Here is a 7,368-nt window from a genome sequence, read left to right as displayed (position 1 = left end):
AAACGCTGTTGCAATTTGGAACTTTCCTCTGTCTCTTGCTCTGAATGTAACTAAGTGTATCCGTAAATAATGTGTAAACATTGTAGCAGAAAGTATCAATCAGTAGCGTCAGGAGAGCGGCCGGGCAGGACGGGTCTGGCATTGGCTGGAGGAGATACCGGGCGGGTCAGTCTAATCCCATTCTTGGAATTTAGCATAATTAGGAGTCAGGAGCCCTTGATCATAACAATGATCATGTCTTCTGCCATTTTGCAGGGATAAAGGAGAGCCAGGCGCTCCCTTCCCCCCCCCCCCCCCCCAGCTTTAGCTGTAGCCCCATGTGTGTGCATGTACGTGTGTGCATGTGCGTGTGGCTCTGTGCATGTATGTGCGCCCATTCTTGCACCAGCTCCTGCTTGCATTCTCCGCTTTGCTCTGTTTGTCTGTCACTGGAGTTTTTAGTTTGCATTTAGAAGAAAGGAGGAGGAGGAGGAGGAGAGGGGGGAGGTGGTGGAAGGAGGAAGAAGAGAAAAAAAAGTGGGAGGGAGAATGTCTTGTTTGTGGCTTGTCAGCAAATGCTTGAGACAAGCTTCCATGTGTGAAAGCTACTTGGCATGAATGCCTGGGCCGTACCAAGTCTCCCAGCTTCCAGAGGGGGAGTCGCAAGAAGCGCAGATCAGATCACGGGCAGACAATAGGCCCCTAAAGTGTCCCCCCTAAAGTTGCTTTGATGTTGTCCTAGTGTCTCCAACACTAAGGGCCAGGGATTGCAAGCCAAGTCGCCTTTCTTGTGGCCATTGACTGCTCATTGCCCTTCGCCACTTCTACCAATGCGCCTCAAGCAGCAGCCCTTGTGGTGAGGAGAGAAGGTAAGGGGAGAGAGTTCCATTCCTGATTTCTTTTGGCAGCTTGTTTGCTGTGGGAGGGGAGGAGGGGGCTTACGGCTGGATTCCTGCGCTCACACACACACACTCTCTCTTTGCATCCAGCAATGGCATGAGTGACACTTACGCTGGTCAGACACGTTACAATAAGACGGCCGCCAGTGCCCGTAGACACTCGCTCTACCTTCACGTGGAGGCAGGTGACCGCCACACATACCGTCACGGCAAAATATTTCTTAAAAAAACATATATTTGGAAGCCAGGCCAAATTTGTAGAAAAATATTTGCACTCTCAAAAATTTTGCGGGGTAAAATTATAAACTTTGTAAAAATTGTAGCCCCCACAAAAATACCCGGAGGGAACTTTTTGATATTATTAAGATCGTAAATGTTGTGTCTGACCATATGTAACCTCGTCACGTCGTGTATTGTCATGTCAGAAAAGAATCGAAAAAAAAATTGTTGTATCAATTTCGAACCAAAATATTTGTATCATTTTGCAACAATGTATCAAGAACTGTATTCCCTGTAATTCTCCTGCCATGGATATGGGAGATACCTAAACTTTTTTGGCTAGGTTGGAGTCCTAGGATACTGAAGCGGTTGTGGTATCTGTCTCTCCAGTCTGTGTGTTAGAAATTTGGATTTTTTTTTTTTCCTACCAGACGATCAGATTTCCTTCTGCGCTGTTACATATGCCATGCTGTGATTTCATGTAGTTGTCAGCATCGATCTCATTGGTGTAACATAAGCCTTATTGTAAGCGTGTAGCCTGCACCGGGCAATGGCAGAGCCGCTGCTTATAAATCACATACAGGCGGATACTTTCCGCGTTTCTTTGTTATGTAATTGTATAAGGCGTTTGTGGGTTTTCACTATCCTAATGCTGGGACTGTCTCCTTATTGGAAGCCATAATTTGCTATTGTATCTTCTGTAAATATAAACATAGTGCGAAAATGTGTGCAAAATTGAGATTAAAAATGTAGAATTTTGACAACTTTTTAAATGTATGACTAGTAGGAATAAGCCACTCAAGGTTGATACTCTGGAGCCGAGTACTGAATACAATCATTACGGTTTGTGGTTCTTAAAGTGGCTCTTCATTATCACTGCTTCTGGTCTTGTGGTCACAGTCATTGAGAGAGTCTCCGAGGGATAGGTCCTATGTCAGTGGATACCTGCGCGGGGTATTAAGTACGATTCCACAACACTACTCTATTCCCTGTGCAGGTATAGTAGAGCGAAGACGGGAGCACGATCACTTACTATGAGACTGCGGAGGGAATTAGCAAAAAGACAGAACTTCTTCAACTATGTTTGGGGTCATGTTGTTCAAGTTGGTGAACTCTTACATGAATTTGCGGCATCATTGACTTGAGAATGTTACTAGGTGTTTGCTCTTAGCTTGTTTTGCTTACTTTTTTCTTAAACTCTAGCTTACACCTGACAAATACTTGCAAGTAGATCCCATCGGTACCAAGGTTTCGATTAAGTAATTTCTAGAAGTCTATGATGTCCTTCCCCTTTATGTAGAGGTACTAGGAAACAGTGGTGGGTTATCAATCAGGTTCCGAAGGGCAGGTAGTTTTTCCAGTGCTTCTTCTGAAAATTGAACCAACCATTTAAGATGACGACTAAGTAAGATTTTAGACATAGTCAGAGAATCTTGAAGACTTCTTTAAAGATCTTGGATCATTCTCAACACAAGGACATTGTAGTAGAAGTTCCTATTAACCATTGAGGTAAAAATGTTGGTTACTTTTTGCAAAAAAATTCCAATTCTGATGGGCCTTGTAGCCAAAGAGTAGTTGTTGATGTGGGGGTTAATTTTTTTGAGATTTTCAACTTGACAAGTGATGTTATCTTTGTATTTCGTCATAATGCAAGGTAAACATACTGGGGTAGAGGTGGCCATAGACCTCCGAACACTGTCATCTATGCACATGCACACTCAGCCGGAACTTGAACATAAGATAGTCAGCCAGTCAATCTGAAATACGTTGCAGGGATTTGACTGTGGGGAACCGAAGTAATAAGGAGAATAGTTGAACATCCTGAAAAGGGAGCCACATGGATGAAGCACAGGAGTGCATGCTCAACCGGAACTCTATATTCACACTATATGAGACTGCATCTTGGAAGTTCTCTAGCGACCAGATACTTATCCCTCTTACAGTCAATAGGGGATAATTGCCTATATTTGCACAACCCCTTTAAGTCCACTTCATATCTACAATCGCCGATCTGAAAAGCCAGGAGAATATTGCCCATTTCCAAGTGATCTCCACAATCGAGAGCCACCGGAGACCTATAAGTTCATTTAAGGACACTCTCAAAAAAAAAATCTAACTTGGTCATTCAGAGTGAAATCTCTATTGGCCACTGACTCAGAGCTTGTGGATACAAAACACTTTACTTTTCTGCTTCTTGAGGGGAATATTGTACTTGTTCTTTTTTTGGGAGATGGTAAAAGTTAAGTTTAGCTTGACATCTATGATCTTATCCCATCCATATCAATAAGTCAACAGGGTGTCAGAATCATAAGCAATGCTGTAACATTTTGAAGGGAAAAGGGCTGAAAGGGAACATGTCATTCTGTTTTAATGTAGTTGTGATATTTCCAAAGTGAAGAAGCTAAAAACTCCAAAGTGGGTTGTCTTCTGCTGAACCTCAAGGACTCAGTTTAGGATTAGCGTCTGACCCCACCAGCGGATCCTTTGATGGCCAAGTCTGAAATTACTTATCTCCAACGTGTAACATTCAAACTTTGTGCAAGAAGCTGTAGTTCCCCAACCATTGCTGAGCCATAGGTTGGAGTTGTTTATTTTGGAAATTGATGGGAGCCCAAACATTTTATGATTCCGTCTTCTGACTCCAAATGGATTTCTCATTTTTGGGATAATTTTGGGTAAAGGTAAATTGAATCAATCAAATTCTTACTTATAAAATAACAAGTTTTAGCGAAATATACCAAAATTGGATGTGGGTGGTCGGACGTCTTATTGTTTGCAGAGGTGGAGAATTATGATCTCTGCTCGTTCTGGAGGACCTGTAGGCTCGGATTTTATAGACACAACCCATTGGGGCAAATTTACTTACCTGGTCCTGTCGCGATCCCTGATTCGGACGGTCCAACGAGGATGAAGTCCGGCGCGATTCATGAAGATTGTGCGCCCGAGTTCCTGCATCCGTCGCTTCCATGCCGAGGTCCGCCGGAGTTCACCTTCTTCTTCCCGGTGCTTGTAAGTGCATGTCTTGCGACACAATTCTAATTGTTAAATCTTGCGCCCCCTGATTTCTGTTGCGTGCAAGACGGTGCCAAAATCCGATCCTGTGCAACACAGTTCCCAGCGCGATGCGGCGCAAAACGGAAATCGTCGGGAAACCCGACGAAAATGCGCTCCGCGGACCTCATTGATTTGAATGATTACATTCGTAAGAGGAGCTGTTTTCAGGTTCCCCAATAGATCACAGCTGATCGCTGGGGATCAAGCAAAGTATAGAAGTGATTAATTTTTAATTGATGAGGGTCGATCCCCTGTGACCTGGGTCACTCAGTAAAATGAAAGGTTGGGGCACTTACATAAATTGTGCCTGGTACAATAGGTCATCCCAATCACCTGAATGGCACCCAATGATCTGCAATACCGGGCAATGTTACTCTAATAGAGCCGGTGACGCTCTGCCGCCCCTGTACTGCCCCACAGGTAAGACTATTTGGGATGACAGACTATGAGACTGTGATGACAAGTCTGTGCAACTCCTAGTCCTATGTTGGACTTTATCCCTTCATTATATCCTTATAAGTCAGCCTGATGAAACACGTCCATGACTGCTTGGCTGTTGCAACTGAAAGCAATGACTAGAAATTCTGCTTAAAGGGTCAATAAAAATAACCCGTCCCCCTCCTCCCAGGCACACAGGCCTTAGTATGTGCTTGACATAGGGGAAGGAGACTGTGAGACTGTGAGAGGCAACAATAAAAAAAAGATGGCTGCTGATGAATACTTGTATACAAAGACATTATTTCTATGTGAAGTTTGACAACCAATCAAAGCGCAGCTTTGATTTTTCAAGGACTGAATTCAAAGTGAAAGCTGCTCAGCGATTGGTTGCTATGTTTTCTTTAAGACACTGACATGAATTTGCCCCATAGCAACGTGTAGTGTAATGGTAGCCAGTTATATAGGAAGTCAGGTGCTTGATAAATAATGATTGGGGTATATACAGTTAGATCGCCGTCACTAGATTGTATACAGATAGGTCACAGTCACTAGATTGTATACAGGTAGGTCGCAGTCACTAGACTGTATGCAGGTAGATCGCAGTCACTAGACTGTATACAGGTAGGTCGCAGTCACTAGACTGTATGCAGGTATATCGCAGTCACTAGACTGTATGCAGGTATATCGCAGTCACTAGACTGTATACAGGTAGGTCGCAGTCACTAGACTGTATGCAGGTAGATCGCAGTCACTAGACTGTATACAGGTAGGTCGCAGTCACTAGACTGTATACAGGTAGGTCCCAGTCACTAGACTGTATACAGGTAGATCGCAGTCACTAGACTGTATGCAGGTAGATCGCAGTCACTAGACTGTATGCAGGTAGATCGCAGTCACTAGACTGTATACAGGTAGGTCCCAGTCACTAGACTGTATGCAGGTAGATCGCAGTCACTAGACTGTATACAGGTAGGTCGCAGTCACTAGACTGTATACAGGTAGGTCCCAGTCACTAGACTGTATACAGGTAGGTCACAGTCACTAGACTGTATGCAGGTATATCGCAGTCACTAGACTGTATACAGGTAGGTCGCAGTCACTAGACTGTATGCAGGTAGATCGCAGTCACTAGACTGTATACAGGTAGGTCCCAGTCACTAGACTGTATACAGGTAGGTCCCAGTCACTAGACTGTATACAGGTAGGTCACAGTCACTAGGCTGTATGCAGGTATATCGCAGTCACTAGACTGTCTGCAGGTAGGTCCCAGTCACTAGACTGTATACAGGTAGGTCGCAGTCACTAGACTGTATGCAGGTATATCGCAGTCACTAGACTGTATGCAGGTATATCGCAGTCACTAGACTGTATACAGGTAGGTCCCAGTCACTGGACTGTATACAGGTAGGTCCCAGTCACTAGACTGTATACAGGTAGGTCGCAGTCACTAGACTGTATACAGGTAGGTCGTAGTTGCCAGACTGTATACAGGTAGGTCGTAGTTGCCAGACTGTATACAGGTAGGTCGTAGTTACCAGACTGTATAAAGGTAGCTTGCAGTCACTAGACTGTATACAGGTAGGTCACAGTCACTAGACTGTATACAGGTAGGTCACAGTCACTAGACTGTATACAGGTAGTTTGCAGTCACTAGACTGAATACAGGTAGGTTGCAGTCACTAGACTGTATACAGGTAGGTTGCAGTCACTAGACTGTACACAGGTAAGTTGCATTCAATAGACTGTATCTAGGTAGGTTTCAGTCAATAAATAAACTGTATACAGGTAGGTTGCAGTAACTTGGCTGTATGCAGGTAGGTCACAGTCACTAGACTGTATGCAGGTAGGTCACAGTCACTAGACTGTATACAGGTAGGTTGCAGTCACTAGACTTTATACAGGTAGGTTGCAGTAAGTAGACTTTACACAGGTAGGTCATGGTAACAATACTGAAGATAGATAGATAGATATGAGATAGATAGATAAAAAGTTACTAGATACGTAGACATTCCATCTTGCCAACAGTCCTAAATTTTTTTATTTTCTGTCCTTAAATCTTCTGCTTCCAGAAAATGTCCCTTCTATAATGGGTTAAAGGCTAGGACCTAAATATTCTAATTTTTACCTACTGACACAATGGGCCACACCGGAACCATACAGCAGCCATTGGCCACCAGCCCCCCGTGATGTGTAGGTTATATGAACATGGAGGGGGCAGATATATCCGTATTCTTCCTGAGGGGGCAGTGAAGGGTTAATGTGGCTGTACTGGGGGAGCTGGGAGCTGCTGCTTCACATTTGGTGGATTTGCTGTATCTGCTGCTGTCAATCTGCTGCTCTCCGCATACGGGAAACACAAGAGATTATCTCCGCGTCTCCACCAGCCACACGGCCTGTGAAAGTTCTTCAGGTCTTTCTCCAAGTTCCCCATAGGCCGCACCATGAAATCCCCATCACGATGGATTACACGTGGGACTGGAGGCTGCGCTCCGAGGGCCCAGATGCCAACTGCTGGCAGAGATCCCTACTTTCTACGAAAAAACCCGTCTGGGGACCAGGAAACTTTCCCTGAGCTGGATATCCAGGATGAGGCTAGTGATGTGAGATGCAGCCCGGGGCCACATTCCTGCACAGAGCCAAAGAGGAGACATGAGGCTCCGAGGCCCAGGAATGGTGGGATCCAGCATAGGGGAGGACCACCCGTCCCCAGAGGCAGATGGACCTGCATGGGGGAGTCAGGGTGCCACGCCTCTCTGTAATGGACAGAGGATAGTGTCCA

The 7,368-nt window shown here is 44.8% G+C and overlaps 1 protein-coding gene across 1 annotated transcript in view; it reads left to right on the top strand.

Moving 5' to 3' along the window:
* Positions 1-573: 573 nt before the first annotated feature.
* Positions 574-7,368, top strand: part of BCL9 (BCL9 transcription coactivator) — a 132,292-nt gene continuing 125,497 nt past the window's right edge. Inside the window, exon 1 of the mRNA XM_072138845.1 lies at positions 574-848. The gene's annotated coding sequence lies outside the window, so the exon portion shown is untranslated. The remainder of the gene's footprint in view (positions 849-7,368) is intronic.

Source organism: Engystomops pustulosus, chromosome 2, assembly GCF_040894005.1.
Source record: "Engystomops pustulosus chromosome 2, aEngPut4.maternal, whole genome shotgun sequence".
Classification (NCBI taxonomy): Eukaryota; Metazoa; Chordata; class Amphibia; order Anura; family Leptodactylidae; genus Engystomops; species Engystomops pustulosus.
This window is presented reverse-complemented; position numbering and strand designations above follow the sequence as displayed.